The following is a 13,536-nucleotide window of genomic DNA, read 5'->3' on the forward strand; positions in this document are numbered from 1 at the left end:
ATGATGAAATGCTTTATCTTCGTCGTTTACCAGCCATGGCTGGGCAGACTGCGTCACAAATACAATGTTTATCGACTAACATTTATACAACACCATATACAAAATTTATATTACAAATAAAAGAATATATTTATGCAGTGCACAAAAACACACAGAACATAGAGAACCTGAAATATAACTAAACAGGAAAGTAAAATTTCATAGCAGCAAATGAAAATACCATAAAGCAAAATGTTTACAAAACCATGTAAATCACACACATAAAGTTTCGTTTTGGCAAAATATGTTCTTTAAGTAAAACAAAATTAAATGTGCAGTTAACTGAGAACATAGAAGATTAAATTTAGGCAAAATTATATATAAAACATAATAATATTTATTATTTTGTCCATTCACTATAACCACTGTGGAAAAACTCTTCCAGGGAATATAGTACATGTTGTTTCAAGTCTTGAGCAATTTTTTTCCGAAATAATTCAGGTGGCAGGGATTTCAGATGTAGATGTACATGGAGGCAGTTGATTGTACATTTTTAGGGTGACTGTTGGATAGCTGTCTTGTGTACTTGATAGGCGACACCTCGGCACTTCAATGTTCCTGTTACAGCGAGTGTCATGATTATGTATTTATTGTCTTATGCTAAAATTCCTTTGATTTTCTTTTATATAAATGAGGCAGAAAAACATATACTGGTTAAAAACAGTCATTATGCCTAGCCTGGTGAAAATAGGCTTACAGTGGTCCAGTCTTTTGCTAGATGATATGATCCTGATGGCTTTTTTTGTAATAGCAACACATCTTTGCAGCCTGAGGAGTGTCCCCACAACAACAGTCCATAGCTAATGTGGCTGTGGAAGAGTGCATGGTAGACTATTGTCAGAAACTGGTCAGTTATTACCCTCTTCAGCTTCTTCAGAAGGTATATCACACGAGAAAGTTTGGTGCATACACGTGCAGTGTGATCATTCATGGAGAGTTTGCTGTCAATCTTGAAGCCCAGTAGTCTGACAGTCTCCATGTTTTCTTGCTCTTCAATGTTGGTTAGACTGTGTATCAAATGTTGGGTTTTTTTCTTCATTGATCTTCATTTTATTTATGATGAACCATTCTTTTATTTCTTCAAACATCAAATTTGATGCACCAAGAGCTTCTGCAGCTGTATGTCCTTTGTCAATAAGGGTAGTGTCATCTGCAAACTGCAACATTTGACTATTACAGCTCATATAATTGACATATATGAGGAATAGGAGAGGTCTTAAGACTGATCCTTGGGGCACTCCATGTTCCAGTTTTTGTTCAAGAGAAGTTGCTCTGTGCACTGATACTACCTGCTTTCAGTTTTCCAAATAAGATTGGAGTGTTGATAGAACACCACCTCCAACACCATAGCATCTTAACTTGACTATTAGTGTTGTGTGTGAGATGCAATCAAAGGCTTTGCTGAGGTCACAGTGTGGCAGTGCCACACTCTCTCTCTCTCTCTCTCTCTCTCTCTCTCTCTCTCTCTCTCTCTCTCTCTCTCTTCAAAACTCTATCGAATCGTTTTTAATAAGTCCAGTGTGGCTGTCACTGTTGATCCCACTTTGCGGAATCCGTGCTGTGTGTTTTGGAATAAGTTGTTTTCCTCGAAGTAATTCAGTACCTGGCAGTCCATCACAGACTCAGTAACTTTTGCTAGTACTGGTTCCACTGAGATTGCTCTGAAGCTGGACACTGGACACACTGGATACCCCTTCTTATATATTGGTACTGTGCGCGCCAGTTTAAGGAAGTCTATAAAGACACCAGAAGATAGACATTTGTTTATTGCTATGGCTAGTGCGAGGTACCGGATTTGATCCTATTTCTTTGACAAAAGGCGAGATTTCACAAGTTTCCCTATTGCACTATCAAATTTATTTGACTTATCTACTTTGACAAAGAAAAATGATATTGTAATACCGTAACACGATTTTGTAAACGTCTCTATGGCAGTGCCTCACTGTCGCAGCACTATTGACGGCTACCTACTGTTTTCTACTGCATCCCTTACTGCTTCACAGTGAAAGTTGGCAACAGTGCTGCGAGCTGTCGGGGAACTTCTTATGCCATCTGGATTATAGTGCTCCGACTCTAATGACATTAAACCTTAATCTTCCTTCCTTTTTTTCCTCGAATTAAAGATTCTCTCAGAACTGAATCAATCACAGATTTCAATGGTTTGAAAATGTTCATTATAAAAACCTACAGTTTCAATCCAAGGACCCCACCTCGTTAGAACAGGCTCAGATAGCAACGCTAGGTTCAGCAGCAGTTCTTCATAAAGCGGCACATGATGATGTAAGGCTTTTTCCTTGGTGCATGAAACTATTTTTTTTTTTTATTTCTTTTGTGGTACGTTGCACTGCATGGGCCAGTTCGGAGAAACGAATCAAATGCGGATAGAACAAGCGTAGGGTATTTTCTGCGTTCAGGACCTAGGCAAAACATCTGAATGCATAACAACGGCTACTTCTTCATGAAGTCCCTCAGCCCATAATACTTAACGACTTTGAGCTTTAGGTCAATGTACGGAAAGGATCGGAAATGAGATTCTATTTCACTTAACACGATATTTATTGTTACGTGTACTTGACAAATTTCGATTAATGAACTAGATTTTACAATTATCTACGTATTTGTATGTAAATTCCATTCTTCTTTCTTGTCTGGTGAACTCAGTGATCACATCATCATAGAAGGTATGCCTACTTCTTAGATTGTGAAGAACATCCGCTTCTATGGGTAGAAGTGCCAAACTAGAAAGACGCTGTTGACTCTGTGTGCACCTTTGGTACGATTTAATTTTCTTAATGCAGAAAAAGATCTTTCTACAGATGCAGTTGTGCTTTGGACAGTAACAGAAAGTAAACCTAGTTTATACACGTCAGGCAGAGCTGTATCTAATTGTCTGCTCTTTAGTGATCTCACAAGTTCATGTGGGAGATCATTACTAAAGTTTTCATATGCATATAACACGGATAGTTCATTTGTCAGTCGAACAAAATCAAACACGTCCTTAGGAGTTTGTCTCAATTTTTCAAATGCAGATGTAGGGAAATTTGTTTTGTACGTTTCATACGTCTTTGGGTCCAACAGAGATATGAATTCAAGTTGATGCAATAATTCAAACCTTTCTTCAATTTGCACAACTACATTGTCAACAATATCAGATTAGAGGAACCTTCTTAAAATGGAGGGATGTACAACGCTTCCGTTTAGCAGGAGGTTCATCTTCAGCAACAACTGTTGTATTATACACTCCGCCTCTACCATACTATAATTAGAGAGAATAAAAAACGTAATTAATAAATGAAATTTTTACGATCCTTGAGACATTTTCACAGTGTTATATATCAGTGATATACGTATGAGACCGAAGAAAAAAATTAAACTTTTGCTGATGCCAAGATTCGAACCCGCGTCTTCAAATTACGAACCACACACGCAGTCCATTACTCCTTCCCACCCTCGAAAGAATATATGCTCGGAAGCTATATGTAAATAGTACTTTGTCGTATCAGTCTCATACATTTAAGACTGTAATTGTTCATCGTATCGTAATCAACAAACCGCCGCAATGAAACGTAAAATAAATAAATTAATACCGTACTTACATTATGCTCTGAACTTCGAACGTCTTCACGCAACAGCTCTAATTAAAATTTCTGTTTCACTCTACAGAAAAAACTATTGTTTCTGAACTTGGAAGTCTGCAAACAATAACTTGACTTTCACTTAGAAAAAAAAAAAAAATTGTCGCGATGCGTTAGCTAGCTGACTGGGCAGTAGAAGGCCGGGAGTTTGAATGCGCACGCCACACGTGAGCTAACAGGGCAGCGGAAGCCTCACGGCTCACAGCTTCCCCGAGTCGTTAAAAATTTCGCTTGTGCACACACACACACACACACACACACACACACACACACACACACACATGCGCTCCACCATGCTCTTAGCTCAGCGGTAAGTGTTGCAACTTTTCCATCGCAGAAACACGAGTTGCGGAAGAAACATTTATATTTCCAGAACACAGAGGACTGATAACAGAAAAAGTTGAGTTATTTTCACTGCCGGAAATTCGTATGGGTAAGCGGCGCTTACCTAGCATACCCGGAATGCACGGCTTTGCCTTATGCATTCCAACACTTTGCAGGAAATCAATAATTACTTTACACGTTCTTCTCCATCGAGTTTGCCAACGATGAGATTGCCAATGAAATGTCCACATACGTTCGTTGTTTCGTCGACGGCTATCCATATGTGGTGGTATCTTTAATGTGGCATATACTTTTCAGAGCCTCCTCGTAACAAAAATCTAAGTAGTGTTTTCCTCAATGTCTATTCATCAGGTACCTATTGTCCGTAGTATTTTTGTAGAAACGTGTAGTATTCAGTCATTTGAAATTTGTTCTTTAGCAGATCAAATACCGTGGAAAAATCCGTTTGTGGACTTTGGAGTCTTTTGCTTCTGAGTCGACAACATTTGCTTCTTATTGTTAGACGATAGCACTGCTTCGTTCTTTGTGTTCGCCAGGCCACGTGTATGATGTTGAAGTAGGCACTTCATTGCGTGCTCGAAAGAGAACAATCTCTCCATCAATAATGAAAATGTCGTTCATCGGAAGATCTACCAAGTGTAGAATTATGAAACCGGAATATCGCTATAGATGGTGCTAGCCTTCAGTGTAGAGCCCGTGAGACCTCGTCTGCAGCGCCATCTGCTTCATATAACAATTGGCACCGAACGTCAACACGCAATAACCCAAGTTCCAAACATCGGCATCTGTTACAAAACCGGAAACATGTCGAGTTTTGTGCCTACAAACTTCGATTTGCGGAAAGCATTGGTTTTCTGTTATCATTTGAAGAAAACTGCTGCAGAATCGCATCGAATGCTTGTAATTTTCGGCGAACGTGCTCTAGGGAAAACACATAAGAGCGATTCAGAAAATTCAAAAGTGGTGATTCGTGAGAAACGATGAGCGCGGGAAACCTCCGAAAAAGTTCGAAGACAACGAATTGCAGGCTTTATTGGATGAAGATGATACTAAAAAAGAACTCGGGGAACAATTGAATGTGACGCAGAAAGCCGTTTCTCTCCGATTGAAAGATACAGGGAAGATGCAGAAAGTGGGAAAATGGGTTCCGCAAGAACCGTTAACTGAGTGGTCAGCGCGGCGGAATGCCAGGCCAAGGGGCTCGGGTTCGATTCCCGGCTGGGGCAGGAGATTTTCTCCGCTCAGGGACTGGGTGTTGTGTTGTCATCATCATCATTTCATCTCCATCTCCGACGCGCAAGTCGCCCCATGTGGCGTCGAATGCAATAAGCACTTGCCCTCGGCGGCCTAACTTACCCGAATGGGGGACTCCCGGCTCACAATGTCGTACGCTCGTACAGCAAATGATCGATTTAAATCGAGCATTACGTGAAAAACGACCGGAATATGGAAGAAGTCAACACAGATTCGTATTGCTCTATGATAACGCCCCATCACACATAGCTAAACGGCTCAGGGAAACGATCGAGGTGTTCAGTTCGGAAATACTAGGGCATGCGACATATTTTTCAGACTTGACTCTGCCCGACTATCATCTATTTGCATCACTGGGACACGCTTTCGCTGATCAGCGCCTCAGTTCGTATGAAAATGTACGAAAATGGCTCGCTGACTGGTTCGCTTTAAGAAGAACTGTTTTTTTTTTCCTTTTTTTCTTTTTTTTTTTTGGGTGGCATTCATAACCTGCCGGAGAGATGGGAGAAATGTATAAATAGCAATGTAGATTGTTTTGGATGAAATATTGTTTGTTAGTTTCAAACACCAGACGTGTAATTATTCCAACCAAATTTTGGTTTCATACTTCCACAACTGGTAAATTTAGATGAAATAAGAGACATCACGGACTCACAAACAGTCGTGAACTCTTAAGATTTATCTTGGCGTAAGCACTCTCGAGTTATGAATCGGTAGAAGTCGCTAGTAGTCGGAAAACTTCGGGCCACTACTCTTTCATTTGCCCCACTGCCAATCTCGACAGTAAACAAAACCCTTTACTACACCAATAAGGCTACTAGTATGCCATATACAGTATTGTTATTGTATCTGCTTTGCTTTCGAGAACCGAAATTCCTAATATTAGATAATTTAGCAGCAAAATAGCCTTCGTAATCCATCAAATGGTTCAAATGGCTCTGAGCAGCATGGGACTTAACATCTGAGGTCATAAGTCCCCTAGAACTTAGAACTACTTAAACCTAACTAACCTAAGGACACCACACACATCCATGCCCGAGGCAGGATTCGAACCTGCGACCGTAGCGGTCGCGCGGTTCCAGACTGAAGCGCCTAGAACCGCTCGGCCACACGCAATCCATCTCAAAGTGTCATTAACTACGTTTTATTGCACTAGAATGCCATTTAAAAAAAACTTATAATTTTAGTGAAATACGTAAAAATATATAACGATAAAATGAAATATATCAACGCTGACAACATAACTCGTAAACAATTGCAACTTTCACATGTGTAGTAACGTTGGGAATGAGTATTATGTGATTACACATAAAACCCAGGCTCTAGTGATCACAGTCTCCTAATACCCTGCACCTCAATAACACTCACTCGGGTGTAGACTGCATATACAAGTGACCAAATCCGCAGGGGTTGTTCAGGAATGTTTTCCGAATATTTTGGTGTAAGGAACATGTGGTCATTGGTGGCTCGCTATAGAGTAATTGCACTCTACGTAATTTCTTACTCTCATTTATTTTTATATTTGTACTGAACTCAAAATATCTGTACAACAGAGCAATGTCGACAGTATGCTCTGCATGTCTTTCGTGGAAGCGAACTTGTTCCATTCATTAACTCACTGTACTTGCCATTGACCACAGTTACGCACACTTAACTCTTCGCTGTCAATCTTGCAATCAGTACTGACTGGTTCTCTCTCGGGTTTATTTTTCCGTCAGTGTTGTCTGTTAACAGTGATACGTAGCAGTTTGAATAAGTTAACCGATTAATAATAGTTGACCAATATGCACCTCATGCACGTATTCATCATGGGCAATAGAAGGACATCACTGCAGCACTGTGCTGTAATGGTCCAGCAGTGACATCACAGTACTTTTCCATTTGTTGTTATGGTACGTTTGTACATTGTAGTGGTTGCGTATTATAGATTATTCCTATGTTATGAAGCTATTTTCGCAGTGACAAAGATTATTCAAGTAACAAACTGAATAATTCATAATTCGTTGTCACACTGGAATGAGCCACTGGAGAATGCTGGTTTCTTGTGCCAAAATATTCTGGAAATATCTCTGAGCAGCCTCTGATATTTGGTCGGTGGAGTTCAGGTTCACCCTGTATAAAATAAGAACACGCCCATGAGGTGTGACCAAGAAGTAAAAGGAATTTTTTAATTTCGCATACTTTATACATCCGATTCCCAATTTTTTATATCTTGGTACAAATGTTTCTGACGTATGCTTTTTAGCAGTTTTCAATATTTAGCTTATTGTTAACAGTCGAAAAGGTTGTAAGTGTTTTCGAATGTTAGGCAAATTTTTACTTTTGGAAAAGACGGATCAAAGAATTTACATTAAATTTTACTTGAAAAATGAAATAAAGTGCAGCACCGCATTCGTAATGTTGAGTGTGAATTTCGGCTACTACGAGTAAGACAAGAGTCTGCAGTTGGTATAAACCTTTCAAAGAGCGTCGAGAAGACGACATTGTGGAAGAAGTAGAGAAGGTGATTCTGAAAAATCGCCGAATCACCATCAGAGAGATTGCTGATGATGTCAGCATATCCTTTGGTTCGTGCCAAGCAATTGTTTCGGATGTTTGGGGCATGAAATGTGTAGCAGCAAAGTTTGTTCCAAAATTGTTGAATTTCGACCAAAAACGGCGTCTCGTAGACATCGCGCGGGAATTACTGAATGAAGTCGACAATGGTCCAGAACTTGTAAAGAAGGTTATAACAGTTGACGAAACGTGAGTATACAGCTATGACGTCGAAACCAACGCCCAACTGCCCCAGTGGAAACTGCCTGAAGAGCCAAGAACGAAAAAAATTCGACAAGTTCAATCACACATGAAGGTTCTTCTCACTGCTTTCTTCGACTACAATGGGCTAGTACATCATGAGTTCCTGCCTGGAACGGTCAATAAGGAATACTGTCTAGAAGTTACGCGCCGTTTGCTTGAAGCAGTCCGAAGAAAACGACTAGAATGGTTGAAAAACTAATCATGGAAATTACACAATGTTTCCGTTCACACCTCAATGCTTGTTTGTGATTTTTTGGTAAAAAACAAAATCGTTATGTTGTCTCAGCCACCGTATTCGCCGGAAATGCGCCCCTGCGATTTCTGTCTGGTCTGCAGAGAACCACGAAAGAACGTCGCTTTGTCGCCATTGATGAGATAAAAACAGGGTTGTTGAAGGAGCTGATAACGTAAGGCGAGTTCCATAAATGTTTCATAGTTTGGAAAAAACGCTGGCGTAACTGTATTATATCTGAGGAGGATTAGTTTGAAGGAGACAAAGTTGATTTTGATGAATAAATAAAGATTATTTAAGAAAAACAAGAATTCCCGTTATTTTTTGATCACGCCTCGTATGTATGTTATTACGATTTTCTGCCCACGTGCAGTTAGTGAACAGAAGGGAAGAAACCACAGTATTTGATAGAGAAAGTATCCGCCAGCACGCACTTTATAGTGACGCATAAAATATAGACGCAAATGTAGAATGTGATACACAGAGCGCAACTCGGAACGTAGTTCTAGACGAATTACTATATGTTTTCCTGCGCTACGACCTTGCCATGGCTTTCTTCGGCCCCATTAAAACTGAACAAATGCCGCGCATTTAATGGACGCATCCCCAGTCGATAGGGCGTCGACCTTACAAGTCGAATGAAAGAGCTGGCGATCTGTTTTGCTAACGCAGAGAGTTTTAACCAGCCCCCACTTGGCAGCAGCAGCGGTGGCCTGCGGGAAGGCGTGCTTTGCCAGCGGATCGCGTCTCTGTGTTTACCGAGTGCGCGGCGCCTATCGGTTTACGTAGGACGGAAAGAAGGGCCTGCGGACACGTACTGGATGGCAGTATTTCGGAAGGGATGCCGCGGCGAGAGAAGCAGTAGCAACGCAGACGTTACCTCTTACAGAGCACGAGCTGGCGGCGGAACTAAAGAAACAGGCTCTGCACTTGTTACTGGCAACGTGGAAGATAAACATGGACATCGAAATGGGGAGGGCAACTAATTTTGAGACAGAGAGAGTCACAAAATACGACGGCGAATCAACTACAAACTGGATTTTGTTTTTTATAAGTTTATTTAAGCTTAAGGAAAACTCATACACACGAATTTATATATTTTTATACGGAGTCTCCTGAATGGGAAATAATTTTTTCCAACGGATAGGCAAGTGTTTTATCCCGTTATCGTAAAATGAACGTGATTGTGACAGCAGCCATTTACTCACGAACATCTCGGCAGCTCCATCGTCGTCAAATCTGTGTTCTCCGACTGCTTCCTTTAGTGGTCCAAACAAATGCAAATCGAAGGGCGATAAATCCAGACTGTAGGGAGGATTTTCTGGAGTGGTTCATAAAACTTCTGATGTTTTGTTGAGTTCAGGTAGCTGTGACGCGTCGAGCGTTGTCATGACATACGATCATATTCTGGGGCGGAAAAACACGCCTTTTCTGATGATGTACACATTTTGTTTGGTCCAAAAGTTGTCAACAGTCTGCAGGGTTCATAGCACGACGTTCGTGCAGAAAATCGACGAGAAGAACTCATTTAAAGTAAAAGAAGATTGCTGCAAGAACCTTCCTCTCGGAAAGATGGTTTTTGGCTTTGATTGGTGTAGATTCGTCCTTTTTGCGCCATTCCATGCTACTTTTTCGCATGCCGGGATGTTGTGGTGCACCCACTATTCGTCACAGGTCACAATCCTGTGCAAAAAATGTTTCCCTTCTGAGAAGTGGTTGTGCTCAGTAGCCGTCTGCACATCTCGAGACGATGAAATTTGTGCCCTGCGGTGAGAAGACGAGACACCCACATTGCAGACACTTTCCGAAATCCAGTAGAAATTCTCCTTAGTCTTACTGATCGTTGGGCAACGTTGATGAACTGCATTCTCAACTGTTTCTCGTTCCGGTAAAAACTGTTTGTGCCATGCGTACACTTGAGACTTTCTCAGGGTGTTTTCACCGAACTGCTCCGCAAGTTCAAAAATGGCTCTGAGCACTATGGGACTCAACTGCTGAGGTCATAAGTCCCCTAGAACTTAGAACTACTTAAACCTAACTAACCTAAGGACAACACACACATCCATGCCCGAGGCAGGATTCGAACCTGCGACCGTAGCGGTCGCGCGGTTCCAGACTGTAGCGCCAGAACCGCTCGGCCACCAGCGGCCGGCGCTCCGCAAGTCTTTTCAAAATTTCGGACGGTGTTACAGCCTCTGTTGTGAGAAACTTGAATAACGCGACGCGCAACATATGATGGCACCTCTTTCTCTGACTAAAGAAATGGTACGACAACGTTCTGGCTGTGGAGAACAATAACTGGAAACAAAAGCAACGAATAGCTGAGATCACTCCGCTCACCGTTTACAGAAAAGCGTGTAAAACAAAAATCCCACTTTATATTTGATTCACCCTCGTGCTTTCCAAGCCCTACCATACAGAATACGATCCACAAAATGTGAAGTCATGGAAGTAACAGTGACGTAATCCATAAAATTGGTCAAATGTGTATTCAAAATCTATGTTGTACTCCGCAAATGGTATGTGACCGGGGGTAAGTAGTGACTTAGTCCCAATTGCTGCCCTTGCTATTCGATTCGTTGGTACTAAGCAGGATGAAAGATTGTCAGTACCTTTCTGTATGAGCTCTTATTTTATTACTTGGAACTAGCTGAGTATCCGGCATTACCCAGATATGTATTTATTCCAACCTTCTATTAGTCCATCTCCTCCCTCCCTCACTCTCCTGCCCCCCTCTTCGTCCACATTCTTCTGTCCCCCCCCTCTCTGTTCATCTCTTTCTTTTCCCTCTCTCTGTCCACCTCTTCCTCCTCAAATGGTTCAAATGGCTCTGAGCACTATGGGACTTAACTTCTGATGTCATCAGTCCCCTAGAACTTAGAACTACTTAAACCTAAATAACCCAAGGACATCACACACATCCATGCCCGAGGCAGGATTCGAACCTGTGACCGTAGCGGTCGCGCGGTTCCAGACTGTAGCGCCTAGAACCGCTCGGCCACTCCGGCCGGCCCCTTCCTCCTCCCTCTCTCTCCATGTACTCATCTTTCCTTTCTCTATCCCCTCCCCTCTCTGTGTCCATCTCCTCCTCTCCTCACAATCTATCTTTTCCCTTTCTGTCCATTTCCCCCTTCCTCCTCTCACTCCATTCCATCTCCTCCCCCCCCCCCTCCTGTAAGTGACCTTCTCCTCCTCCCCCCACTCTGTCTGTCCATATCTTCCAACCCCATTTTCTCTCCACGTTATCACCTCAATCCTAGTAGGAGGTAGCTGGTTCTTTCCAGGTAATAGGAAGTAAGTGTGCCAAGTTTGGTTGAGATCGGTCCAGTGGTTCAGGAGGAGATGTGGAGCTTGCATACATATAAGCATTTTTGTAATATTGATATGTGAAAGATATAAATTTTTAACTATCACCTCGAAAATGGTTCAAATGGCTCTGAGCACTATGGGACTTAACTTCTGAGGTCATCAGTCCCCTAGAAATTAGAACTACTTAAACCTAACAAACCTAAGGACACCACACACATCCATGCCCGAGGCAGGATTCGAACCTGCGACCGTAGCGGTCGCGCGGTTCCAGACTGTAGCGCCTAGAACCGCTCGGCCACCCCGGCCGGGGAGAATTACTTCTTGGGTATCTTCTATAATCATGAATTCTAGACATAGGCTTTGATGTCGATGTTACCACGAATCTATTTGTATAAGTCTTCGTAGAAATGTGCTGCCTCTTGTCTGCATGACCTCCATGCGTTACTGAGATGAAACAATGACAAATCTCGTACGACGCTTGCTGATCCGCACGTCCTTTCTTGACAAAAGACCAAGCTTTTGTGTAATCATCCGAAAAGTGACACGTTTTTCTTTCCATTCTTAGGCATTCTTACGCATTTTCTTTTCATTTTTAGGCATTCTTAGGCATGCTCTGGTAAGTTTATTAGACGGAAAAATATCTAGAATAACACTTTAGACATCGAAGCACACATCTCTATACTCTTCACGTCCCAAGTACCCGCAATAACCATTTCAAACATTACTAACTTGCACTCGTTGTTCGTATTATGTTTAGAAAGAATCGTCTTATCTGATCGGTATTCAAATGGGAACTACCCGATTCCTCCGCCCAGCGCTACTTAAATAGTTCTAGCCCCGTATTACTGGAGAAGTCTGGTATTTTCTTGAATGATGGTGCTAGATCTAGAGAGTGCTTGTATCATCGATACAGGATACGCAACAGGCAACTCTGTGTGTGAGACAACCTTGTCAACATGAAGAACCGGGAATTGCAACAAAAGTCGTGCTCGACGAACAGCGTTATCATGATTGGGGCGTCAGTGGAAAAAGGGAAAAGCAGCCGTGGATTGGTTGGTCACACCTTGCACGATATTTTGAATATGAAATAAGTTTCTGTGCGTTGGGTTCCGCGGCTGCTCACCCCCATTTGAAAAGCTCGCAGCGAAAACGTCCAGCTGCATCAGACGCATCTGCGGCACAACCCCTGTGATCCGTCACATTTGAGTCTGGAGTATAAGTCGAAACGCAAAAGGTGTGATTATACGGATTCACATTAAAATGGACATTCTCTGAACTCAAAAATGACTACTGTACACATGTATAGTATTCTCACCAGTAAAAGCTGCAAAAGCTGTTATTATTATTATAATTGACAAACTGTACAGTTTGTATTTGTTGTACTGCCCTGTACATACAGTACGTATGTACAGTACTATACACCAGTACAAAATTACTTAGGAAGAAAGTCAATTATAGAGTTTTATGTAGCAGATGGAATTCTAGCCTTAGCTGCAGTATTCCTCAATTTCCTGATCCACAAAATGCCCGTAGGTGTTGCGGTTGAGTTCTATTCGATGTACTGAATATTAAAAGCGGTTTTGGAGTCGGTGTGTGAAGTCTGGATAGTTGGATTTGTCATCATCACCTTTCAAGTCCTCGCTCACAGTTTCTTCACTATTTTTTTTTTTTTTTTTCCAAAACAGCGGCAGTTGTCTGGTTGTGACTGAGCCCTTCGCTGGTTTCACAGTCTTTGTCACATTGGGCAATCCACTCCTCACCTTCACTAGCAGGGACATTAGATTGTACAGCATGTACATCTTTAACGATTTCGTGCGTGTCGTTGTTTTGCTCGCCTTTTATTTGATCATTTTCAGTCATAGCTTCCGCTTAAAGCTTACGCCAAGATTTTCACAGCATGTCAGGTGTTGAGTTCCTGCCATG

The sequence above is a fragment of the Schistocerca nitens genome, chromosome 7, assembly GCF_023898315.1.
Source record: "Schistocerca nitens isolate TAMUIC-IGC-003100 chromosome 7, iqSchNite1.1, whole genome shotgun sequence".
Taxonomy (NCBI): Eukaryota; Metazoa; Arthropoda; class Insecta; order Orthoptera; family Acrididae; genus Schistocerca; species Schistocerca nitens.